Source organism: Epinephelus moara, chromosome 18, assembly GCF_006386435.1.
Source record: "Epinephelus moara isolate mb chromosome 18, YSFRI_EMoa_1.0, whole genome shotgun sequence".
NCBI classification, from domain to species: Eukaryota; Metazoa; Chordata; class Actinopteri; order Perciformes; family Serranidae; genus Epinephelus; species Epinephelus moara.
This window is the reverse complement of record NC_065523.1, coordinates 31,590,462-31,602,991: the sequence shown is the minus strand read 5'-3', so window position 1 is coordinate 31,602,991 and position 12,530 is coordinate 31,590,462. Positions and strand designations below refer to the sequence as shown.

At 42.3% G+C, this 12,530-nt stretch overlaps 1 protein-coding gene across 1 annotated transcript in view; it reads left to right on the top strand.

Moving 5' to 3' along the window:
* The first annotated feature begins 5,443 nt into the window (after positions 1–5,443).
* Positions 5,444–12,530, top strand: part of prr36b (proline rich 36b) — a 37,401-nt gene continuing 30,314 nt past the window's right edge. Inside the window, exon 1 of the mRNA XM_050068303.1 lies at positions 5,444–5,709. The gene's annotated coding sequence lies outside the window, so the exon portion shown is untranslated. The remainder of the gene's footprint in view (positions 5,710–12,530) is intronic.

The window sequence follows — 12,530 nt, the reverse complement described above, 5'->3', positions numbered from 1 at the left end:
TGATGGGCGTGTCTCGCAGTGCCAGCTGCTTTCTTGTGCGGTTTGGCTGACTGGCAGGAGACTCAGACCTCTTCACAATCTGACTGTTGGAATACACGAAACACAACAACACAACATGCCTGTATCTGCCGCTGTTTAAATAACTGATGTGTTGTGCAAGAGCTTGTCAAAGGTGGCAGACCCCGGACTGGAGGCCAGGTTGTTGGGGCTTGACTGTGCGCCAGCCCTTTTGTGCTGTGGCTGCCCCAGCTGGACTGTAGGCTGGGGGGAAAAAACAATGAGATAAATAACACGGGAACTGTGCAGCGGGGTACACAGCCCTGCCCCTTCCTGTCTCCGCTGCCGCACACCGCCGCCTGTGTGAAAAAAACACCTTCCTCTCTTTGTTGCGGCTGGTTGACCATGCCAATACGTCCATCAGCGTCAAGCCAGCAGGCATCGGAACACCCCCGGAGTCCCCACCCTCTTCCTTGTCTCCTTCCATGTCTAACACACCTGCATGTGTATGATCACATGTCCACACAATGAAGTCTGATCACTTTTTTACATAGCTTGTTTAATCCAGATATTTCTGAGGGTGTGACTTGACCTTCGGTAACGCAAGCGATAACAAGCTAATCCACTTTAGAGGAGCACAAACAAAACTTCCTCTGGAAATCCGACAGACAAAGAGACAACATGTTTTTATGCAGTCAGGTGCATAGTTTTGGTTTTGTGCCACACATTTCCACCCCGAGCTCAAACAAATCTCCCCTCTCCAGAACTTGGAAAGAGAAGAGTGCACCACGGGCTCGACATGAAAAGAAGCCCATCCACAACAGACCAGTGCACAAAAGCCTGGCTCATGTAGACAAGGGCAGGCGGCTGCTGGGAGCTGAGCAGCAGCGCAGCAGACAGACAGACAGGCAGACAGGCGGCATGCCCACCCAGACTGTCTCTGATGAAAAGCCCCGTTCTGTTGAGGAGCACGGCGCGCAGAAACAAAAGCTTGCGAGCCATGAAACAACGCCCTTCGGTGTCTAACTGTGACTGAGGGAAAACATGACCAAAAGGAAGGAATACTGTGTCTGCTGCTCCTCGCTGTCTGTATTTTCTGCTGCCGAGCTCACCTCTTTTCCTCCGATTCCAGCTCTGTTTGCTCAGGATGTGACAGACTGAAATGGCAGACAGGTGCACGTGTTCAGCTGCAGCCAGTTTTGTAGGTCTGTTGCATGAAGGAAATTTGACTTTTCAGACAAAGAAACAAAAAAAGATAGCAAAACCTTAAACTTTGTGTACATATGCAGAGCAGGATTACATCATAATTTGTAAATAACTTCAATACAATCAACAGGTCTGAGATGTGTTCAGGCTTTTAAATTCTTGATGCAACAGTCACATTGAAGGCAGACAATGCTTGCTACTTGATGCATGTGGGGCAGCAGTAATGCACCGTTAAAGTGTGTGCGTGTGTGTGTGTGTGTGTGTGTGCGTGTGTGTGCAGCGGGGCATGGAGAAAGGAAGAAAAGGGTTTGAAGAGGAGAGAGAAAGGGGGAGCAGGGGCCTAAGAGGGAGGAGGGCAACAGACAACTGGGAAGAACTCGGGCAAGAGAGTAGGGTGACTTGCAAGAGGTGACATCATCCTTAATTTGAATAATCCCCCAGCCTGGGTGGTGATTGGCCGTGCTTAGAGAAAGCAGAGTTCCCCTGCTATTCGCTATTCACCCCTTTCAATTTCAGCATGGCGCGCTGTCGTGGTGAATGCTGCATTCAAGGGCCCGGAGAAGCCTCCTGTTTCTGAGATGGGGAGTTGTAAAAAGAAATGTTTTTTCCTGATTCTGATATAAAACAAATTTGCTTTTCATTATGTAATTCACGTCGTTACACCAGAAATAATAAGCTAAACAAAACAACACAGGGAAGGGAGTAGGACCCACCCTTTATTAAAATATTGCACATGATAGGAGTGTATGCACATTTAACAGGACTAACAAAATTTGTTTTGATATCCCTCTGATGAAATTTATGACTGACCGGCTTGGCAGGGTGGATCCCGACTCTTTACAAAGACATCTTTAATGGAAATTAAGGCTTGTCAAACAGGTGTAATAACTATTTAATAGCCTTCTATTTATGTATGACAATACCTGTGGGCATCCTGCTATGGACGCCCAGTGATTAACACCCTGTCCTTACACTCTGTGCTTTACTGTAGTATACACACGGCATCTTCACCATACTTTCCTAAAGCTCCAGATACCAGCTGGCTACTCCAAGCAGTGGTGATCCTAGACTCTGGGGGGGCCTCGGGCAAAGAAGCCCATCAAGGTCCCCAACACCCCCCAGTGTCATGTTCCCCTCACTTCAGAAAGGTATGCTTGTTTCATTGTGCTAAAAGTTAAATGAGACTTCTGTGTCAAATCGATGCTGTACCTACACCATAGCCTGACGTGCACCTCCCCAGAAATATAACTACACATTGCGGCAACGCAGAAGTCCTGCCTATTTTTGTGAGCTGAAACCATTTCCTTTGGTGGAAACAAAGCTTTTATTTCACAGATAAGAAATAATAAATTGTGAAGACAATAAAGCCTCCACAAAATAGCATTTTAAGTCTTGTGTGTGAAATCTCCGCTAGTTGCTAGGGTAATTTATACAATGTAAAATGCCATAGGCTTGTGCTAATAACGTTAGCATGTTATATTTGTTTGGAAAACATGTTTAGTATAAGACAGTTGTTTTGTCAGTGAACCTTGTGAGTTGTAATGGAGCCGAATTTTGTAACATTACCTTTGTTAAATGTTGCTGTTGTCCCTGGCTTTATATGAGTAGAAGAAAAGTCAGCTAGCCACTAGGCTAATTTCTACAATGTAAAATGCCATAGGCTTCTGCTAAAAACATTAGCATGTTGTATTGTGTGTTTGTCTGTGAATGCTGTGAGTTATAGTGAAGCCAGTGTGTGTACTTGTGTTTAAATTGTCATTATAGTTAGCATATAATAGCACATATTTTTTATATCTTTATGTATTTCTCATTTTTACAGTTCTTATTTTTACTTTCTTATAATTCTTTATGCTAAATATCAAAGCAACTGTGACATATCACACTTTGCACCTGGGGATCAATAAAGTATTTCTAATTTCTCATGAGATGATTAGTGATACTTTACTGTATGAACTGGCATGTGTTTCCACCAGCAGTATGTTTGTATGAGTACATATGTGACTTACTGTTTATTCTATAATGTTTTTGTTGTTTTTCTGCTTCTTTAAAATATAAAGTATAAAGAAGATGCTAGAGAATAATGAAAATAGGCTGTTTCTTGGCCAGGACCAGTAACTTCCTGCAGTCTCCTTTGGTTACTTAGCAACTGCTCCCAGCCAGGAAATAGTCCGGAACAAAAACCCTCATAAAACGGCAAATTGTGGCTTTTGATTAAACGCATAATTGTTAATTACTGAGCTTTAGAGGTGCTGGCAGGTTGATTTGGTTACTTTTGGACAGGGCTAACTGTTTCAGTCACTGTCAGTGTTAGGGAGTCACTAGCGAGGCTACATGTCACATTAAGTAATTTACAAAATAAATGTATTTGTTATCAGATACAGTTACTGAGAAAAATGTGTATTAAATTACAGTTACTAATCAAATTGTTGGTGATTACAAAGGAGTTACATTATTATGCTAGGCTAATTTAACTGGCTAAGGCTGTAACGTCATATGTAGCTTAGGTTATTACTGTGACATCGGTATCAGTCTTCTTAGCTTTAACTCTGCAAGAAGACAAATAGACATATTTCTCTGAATGTTGAGCTATTCCATTACATTATTTATCAAGTGTCAAGTTATTCTGCTTCTTTTTCTGTACAACCACAAATTAATTAATTAACACTGACTGTTACGTCTGCAACTGACACAAAGAGAACCAGATCCCACTTTAGCTGTAGGACCCTGCTTTTGTGCATCCTCATTCATTTTTTCTTCTTCTTTTAAACAGCTCAAAATGATTACTGGTAGAAGAAATGCACTTTAAAATTTGGAATAATATTTACTCATCCAATGAACTGCTGAGACTGAGACTTAATGTTGATCACAATAACTGCATCTTTTGTGACACTGAAACTGAAACCACCAGTCATCTGTTTTTCCACTGTACAGCCTATACACTGAGGCATTCTGGGTAGGATTTACAGGACTGGTTGTCAACCAGAAACCAACTACTTGCTCCTCTCACAAAAGAAAATATTTGAGGACTCTGAGAGTAACCATCCATTTTATTTATTTCATTGTACTTTATGTTATGTTGTGTTAGGATTTTAATGTAATTCCTTACCTAATGTGCCTTATATGTGGACATGTGCTCTCTGTGGTTATGGTTTCTATGCCTATGCCTGACTAATTTTGAATAATAGAAAGAGATAACTGGATTCATACACAGATACTGGTCATTTCGAACACTGACTTATCATTAGATCCATTGTTTTTTTTTCATTTTAAGAGCAATCCCTGATGGAGCAATGGATAAGAACAATACTTACTAGCTGCATATTCTTACTCTATCTTAGCTGAAGCTAGCTAGCTGCCTCCCACCCACCCTGAAAGTGTAGTCAATGGAAATAATAACAGCATGTAAAGATGGATCGGTTTTTGAGTCTATGGGCTCCTGTAATTACCAATGTGATAAGGTGCTGGACTGATTTTATTGTGAAATTGCCCAAAACTGATATTGACTGGGCACCTGGTGGTTTAGTGGGGGCTTGGTGGGTAGCTCTCCCGTTTTCATGTTTAGACTAGGCACTTTAAAAAAAAAGAAAACAAAAAAAAAAAAACGAAATGCATCATACAAATTAAATAAAAGTAAACAATAAAGGTTATAAAAATGTTTTTTAAATGTAAATAAATAAATGAAATAAAAAATAAGGCAAAAGACAAAAAATAATCAAATAAAATAATAAAAAAACAACAACAGATATTGACTTATTTTAATTTTTATTTTATTTTATTTCATTTTATTTTTTTTATTTTATTTCATTTTATTTTATCTTAACTTATTTTATTTTGTTTTGCTTTGTTTAGTTTTATTTTATTTTAATTTAATTTAAGGTTGTTGTTTTTTTATATATTTATTTATAACTGTGTTTATAAATGTTTTTTCTTTCTGTTTCCTGACGTAGTAGCAGTGTATAATTCAAATTTGAATAAACATTTAAAATAAATCAATAAATAAAACAAGATTATCGGTATTTTATATGTAAACCTTTCGTTATTCCGACATTTCCTGTAGCACCTGAAGGCAGCAGCTCTCCTCTCCTCCGCCTGTCCATCCATCCGTTCACCGGTTTACTATCGTGTGTGTGTGTGTGTGTGTGTGTGTGTGTGTGTGTGTGTGTAACAGTGTGGGTTTAGCAGAGAGTGTCTATGTGTGTGTGTGTGTGTGTGTGTGTGTGTGTGTGTGTGTAACAGAGAGTGTGTGTGTGAGCAGACTGGAGCGTCATTCTCCTCCTTTCTTCCTTTCAGTGAACGCGCATCACTTGTGAGGAGAAACGGCGCTCGAGACCCAGAAGTTTCTTGTCTGTCGGCTCGTTTCGCGCAGCTCCGGTGATTTTCCTCCCGGTTTTTCATTCTTATCCTCCTTTTTTCCCTCTGACTCCAGGAGCCAGTCGGGGTTGTGCGGTACTGCAAACACTGGGCGTAGCTGGAGAGGATCTTGCTAGCTCGCCGCTGCACCGACTGGTAAGGGCGAGATTGTTTTAGCTGTTAGCTAGCATGCTAACTACTGTCAAGCTAATTAACGTCTATCGGAACCGAACCTTTAAAATGAACGTTAGGTCTGTTGGCCGTTACAGCCGTTGGAGTCATAACGTGTACTTAGCGTGTTATTACTTGTGTTTCCACATTTTTATTACCAAACAGTGTATCTGAATAAAGGTGGCTCTTTGTGTGAATGAATATTTGTGTTAAATTCGCAGTTAAAAACGTTTAAAATGTTGTGTTTCGGTGTCAGTTGGTGTTTCAGTCGATGAGCCGCTGTGCTTCAGATTCCTGTTGAAAGGGGCTGATGGGGCGGTGGCAGGCTGCATGGTCGCTGGAAGTGCTCAACAGATCTGTTAGGCAAACCTAAACCACATATATTGTTTTAATTTTTCCTCTTTTCCATTATCATGAATGCTTCTTTGTGTATGTGACCATTTTGTCTGCCTTTTCCCTCCCTAAACTTTTTGTTCTCCTCTCCCCTCCTTCTCCATCCTCCATCGCGGATGCCCATTGTTCTGTGATGGGCCAAGTGGTGCGAGTGCTGAGAAATGTTTCAGTCGCCTCTGGGGGAGAAGCCGGCAAATTTAGCGCTAATAATTTAGCAGATGCCCACTCAGTTTTCACGTCAACCAAACCGGATAACTTAGGGGCATTTGTGGCATGTGAAAAGCAACAATTTCCCCAGACCTCGGAGGGAGTGTGTGAAGCTGAAACATCCTCTGAGATGGTTGTGCACGGACTCAAGCTGGCATGTAATCAGAGGTGATTAATGTCACCCCCAAAAGTGATCGGCTATTGTGGTGTGAGAGTTAAGGCTGCAGGGCCCCGTAGCTGCTCCTTCACTGACTCTTTTCGGTGTGAGTGAGTGCAACAAGACAGATTACACTCCCTTTTGTAGAACAATGGGGAGGAGAGAACACTGCCAGCTCCCAAAGCCTGGCCAAAAGCATTTAATAAACTGCAAGCATGCAAGCATTGAAAATCTTTATCCTCAGCCCACAACTCTATTCTCCTCCCCTGATGTGCTGCAGACAGCGACATAAATTGTCTCAAGCTTTGTGGCCACTGTGGGCATGGATCGGTCAGTAATGTGTGGCGATCAACCATGAGGTATTGATGTCATCCTCAGTAAATGGCATCCTGGGGCGACTAATATGAGCACTTTTAAGGCTCTGCCACGCAGGGCTTGGAGACACTCCAGGGCTCTTAAGTCAGAGGTGGGCTAAGCCATCAACTAGTCCACCTCCCCTGGTGCATGGATGAGAGAATGGCTGACTCACAGTGTTGGTGGATGAGGCAGGGAAATGGAGGACAGACAGGCGGCCTAATGCAATCATGTGAAAATTAAATTTAGCTGCCATTATAAACCACACTCTGTTTTTATGAAGTTATTTAACATGGTCTTAAAAAGATTATTGGAGGATGTAGATGGAGGATGTGGATTAGTGCCTGGGGCGCTTTGTTTGTGGGAAGAAAACAGAAACTATACTGTTTAATAAATAAAGCAGATTATTGTATAATTGCAAAAGCAAAACACACACACATACGCACGTACACACATATATATTTAAAAAAAATTGAGCACAATTTTCTTGCCATTATCGAGTAGACCATTGTTACATCTTTCTCAATCCTAGTTAGTTTATTTATTTTAATTGGGTGCATTACTTTGTCTCTTGCAGCAGATCTGTGCTCTGTTGGATGAGACACAAAGGTGTGAGTGTCTACAGTGTTAGCTACCCATAGCAATAAGAATAAGAGTGCGTAACCAGTGTCTGAAACAATTCACAGAGCTGGAATGATAAATTGATTAGTTGTTAAAGTAATATCCAACTTATTTAATGATCAATTTATCGGTTTGAGTAATTTTTTTAAAGAAAAAAAGTCAAAATGCTCTGATTCCAGCTTCATAGATGTGAATATTTTCTTGTTTCTTTAGTCCTCTATGACGTCAAACTGAATCTCTTTGTGTTGTGGACAAAACAAGACACTTGAGGACGCCATCTTGACATTTTTCCACATTTTATAGACCAAATAACTAGTTGATTAATTGAGAAAATGATCGGCAGATTAATCGGCAGTAAAAAAAAAAATCATGAGCTGAAGCCTGATCCTCCATACGCAGAGGGAGCAGACATTTGAAAATATGGCTGCTTATTATGAAATGTCTATTGAATTAATTAATGAGCGGCTTGACAACCTATTAAATAGTTGTTATTTTGATAATGATTAATAATCGGTTAATTAGTAAATGTAAATCAAAGTGAAAATATTTGCTGTGGGTCTGCTTACAGGTTCACAAATGCAAAAATATGTTTTCTTTTAATTTTTATGTGTATATTTCCAAGGAGGTACTTCAGCTGTGTTAAGCCATTGGTTTGGGCATTATTTGTTAACATTTTCAAATAATTTATTGATTCAGCTAGAGATGAAACAGTTAGCCAGTTAACCAGCTTATCAATCAAAAGAGAAATGATCACCAACAATTTAATAATTGTTTAAGTTAGGGATGTTCTGATACCGATACCAGTATCTGAAATGTCTCAAATACTGCCTCAAATGTTGTATTCGGTGTAGAGGAGTACGTGAGTCTGGGCACATACTCCATACCACGTAATTTATTGATGAACTTTTAAGTAATTTCACCCGTTTATAAAATGGCAGTTTTCACAGAAATCAATTCGTCATCGCTCTGAAACAGTAACATATTTGAAGAGTTGCGCTGTGCAGCCACTGGCAACTATCGGAACATCTCTAGTTTCAGTAATTTCTTATTTCCAGAAAATGCCAAACATCCACTGGTTCCAGCCTATAAAGTATTTACTGCTTTTCTTTGTCGTTTGATAGTAACCTGACTATCTTTGCAATTTGAATTTGCCACCTTGGATTCTGGAAAGTTATTATGGGAATTTTTCACAATTTTCTGACATTTTATAGACAAAATGATAAATGAAGTAAATGAGAAAATGGTTTGCAGATGAATAGATAATTAAAATGTGTTTTAATTGGCCCCTAAACTCACTTAATTGATAATGATAATGACACTTGTTAGTTGTATTTCTAACAGCAACATGAGACTGAGAGCCACTTAACAACCCAGAGAAAAATCTTAGTGCACCATTGATGTGACTCTTCTGATGAGATTATTCTTTGCAAAACATAATGAAAAATGGTCACAGAAAATTTTCACATTGGATGTCTTTCATGAGCTTGTATTTTAGGAGAATTTAAATTCTAATAACCTATTTTGCCCCCAGCTGGCCTCCTGACCTGTGCCTCCATCCTGAGAGGGTTGTCGCATTAATAGACCAATGTGTCGGCTTGCCCTTAGCCTAAGGACTGGTGTTTGGTGGGTGTGTGACTCAAATTGAACCCCCCCAGCTCTGAACTTCTCAATTGTGACAAGGGCAAGCCTGTGCCTCTAGTCATCAGGTTTTTTTCAGACTGAACCCGTGACCCTTGCACTTTTTTTTGCATCTTTAAAAATGACCACCATCACCTCCAGCCCTGTTTTATCCATGGCAACAACAGCACAATAGTTTCTTGTTTCGAGATTATCAAAACACCAACAGACACTGTGTTTCCCTCTGTGTTTTCGGGGTGATTGAGGCTCGAGGAAACTGCCATGGGCTCTGCAGTGAATTTGTGCTGTGAAGATAAAGTGGAGATAAACGCTGCTGTCGTCTGTGCTCCCAGTCATGATAGCAGCCTTGGTTGTCACAGTTGTCAGGGCATGCAGTTGGCAACTGCCGGTGCGGTTTTGAGGCTGTATTTGCCAGCAGCTGCAGTAATTTGCTGTGTTTGGACGCTCTGAATTCCTCTGGTGGGAGGATGGATAATAGACGTGGTTCACAGCCTTGTTGCTAGGCTTCAAGACCAAATTTTTCATGGCCCAATGTGTGAGTGGCGCCTGGTTGCTTGGTGTGATTCAGCATTGGACATGTTAAAAATGGGGCCAAAACGGTGGTTGCTCTGTCAGTCACTATGCTGCTCTGCTACCTGTGGCTGTGGCAGATATTTGTGTCAGTGGGTCCCTCTTTACATCGACATTGCTGTATGTGTGCTTCTCTGGCTGAGTGCCTGATGTGGTCAAGGTTATGTCAGAGGCTACCCAGCCTGCCCTCAACATCGCCACCACGTGTGGAATGATAGGCATTTGTGCCAGGCACTGGTGCTGACAGAATGATTTACTCCCTTTACCATAGGCAGCTGTAGGGGCCCATTTATTTCTCTGTCATATCAGTTTCTCCTGGTGACACTTAAATCTGGCTATGCCCTGTCTCAGTGTATTAGTTAACTGCTGTAAAGTTACATCATCAACTCTGTGAAGTGCTTAACGTATGTTTATGGGTGTTGTGGATGTGGTAAAAACAGTGTATGGCAGTAGGTTGGCAGATGTTGTGGTATTTCGAGTCCATTTGTGTGGTGGATGTTTTGTTCTTAGAAAGCTGTAGTTAGCAGGCACTGATCTGGTCAACCGTCCAACCTGTCCGCCATCCTGCGAGGGATCAGATTCCATCTGGAACGTGCCTTGTTCCACTTCAAACAGGAGGACATAATCCTCTTATGGACACGGTCGTTCCACTTGTACTTTGCGTGCGTGTGTCCGTGTCCCTGGGCGAAACCTCCAGAGAACGCCAAAGCCTCTCGGGCATGTTTCTGCCATCCTGTCCAGATGCCTCGGTTCTGCCCTCTTCCTCCATCTCTATATCTGTTCTATCTGGTGTCATTGATCCAAGCCACCAGCTGGTCCCAGGCTGGCCTGATCTCATTTACCCCCAAAGAGGAGCTTGTTTGTGGGCAGACGGCCCATTATGGAGATGATCCAGCAGCTCTTCAAGTTACAAATTAGCCTTAGTTTCTCTGTTGCCTCTCAGTTGGGTCCTCAGTCTCTCTCCTCGCGTTCCTGTTTCTTTCTTGCCCACACTCCCTCTGTCCCTTTTTACCCCCCACCACCAATCCCTCCTTTTATTGTCCTCTCTTAAAACCCTTGTCACTGCTATCCCTCTTATCTCCCAGGGGAGAGAGCTAACAGCATCAGAGGAACCTAATGCACTTCCTCTGTCTGTCTCCGTCTCTTTCTCCGGCCTTCCCATCTGTGGAGCTGCTAGCGTGGCTCCCCATTTCTCCTGTGTGATCAATATCCACACAGTCGAGCTCTGTGCTGCCCTGCTGGTCGTCCCTGCAGGCGGTGGAGCTCAGCCAGGCTGTAGTAGGGCCCTCACCGTTGTTTGCAGTCGGGCTCTGTCTCTGCCCCTTTTTGTTTTAGGGCTGACGGACCCTCTAGCCCTGCCTCCCCACAGTATTGTCTAGTTTCTGGGACATACTGAGGCCTCTGTTACTGCTGCGTATCCCTCCCTCGTTCTTTCTCATCTTTCTTGGGCTTCCCTCTGTCCCTCTCTCTCACTTTCCCCGTAGCTGTGTCTGTGTACTGTTTTAGGACAGTCGAGGCCGACTGTACAAGATTAGCATCTCTCTTTGTCCAGGGTTAACAAGCTCTGTCATGTGTTAATCTGCCCGTCCCCAGGGGGCCGAGTTTCTCCAAGCCTGAACGCACCATGGGAAGGACAGGGTTCGAGTGTTTGTATGTGTGTTTTGTGTGCATCAGCTTGTTTGGTGTTCGTAGGAGGGAGGGGGGTGGTGTGAACATACACAATGTACAGCCCTAAACTGTGACGACAACGGTATTCTCTGCCATTTGTGGCAGTTATACTCGCCTTGATGCTGATTTGCTGTATTGTTTTATTACAGTTAGATGTTTTTTTATAGTCCTGTAATCCCTTAAATGCAGTTAAGTTTTCACTTGAGGACAGTTTGAAATCTTAGTGCGACTCTCCACAGAGTCCTCAGGATTAGTGCCACCCTTTCCGGTCACATGTTTCTGTGATCCAGGTGTCTGTCGCACAATCTGCTGCTCTATCTCACACACGCTAGCAGCAGCCAAGTAAACAAGGAGACAGAAAAAAAACTTGTTCCTTCCTCCCAGCAAGGCCTTTGTTCTGGCTCAGTTGGTCTTATTGAGCATCGCAGCAGCTCTTTGACTCACTGGAAATCAATTGATGGGAACGACTGTGCTGTACGCCTTTAAGGAGCTCACTTGACCAATCAGCAGGGGAGGAGACTGGTGTGTTTGTTTGTTGTGGCTCTGCCGCTGTGTGCAAGAGGTAGGTCTGGTTAACTAATGGCATCAGACACATTTGTCCTCACAGCTTTACTTTGTTGTCTACATCCATAAGTAGCTGTTCATCCACATGTTTTTATGTGTATTTTGAATTAGCACATAAAGAAAAAATGCTGTCCAGCTTCTGGGGTTCAGATGATAGAAGATCTGAGTTGATAAAAATATTGATCTGAGTTGCCTTCAATTATCACCGCATGCTGACAGCAATCAATAAGCAGCAGTGAGCGCTTTTGCTCCTGGCTTTGCCTCCAAGGCTACATACAGGTTGCCCTACCTTATTGGTGAAGGTTGATGGGGGCCTAAAGAGAAGACTCGCAGACGGTAGTTGAAAGAAGGTTCCCTGCGCATCATCCAACACCATGCGGCCAAATCAGGTGCCTCTCAGGACTTGCAGACACTACTTGGGGCTGACAAAAGTACCTTCCCTTCTCTATTTGTCTTGTGGGAAAAAAATAATAATCTGTGTGATGTCAGACTATGTATTACAGTTAATAGACTCCTAAAAAGACGTTAGATGAGAACAAGGTAGTAAAACAAAAGGCTGTTTAATAAAGATGCAAATACAACATTATATATCATAAATCACTGTCAAGAAACTATACATGATTTTAAGTAGGGT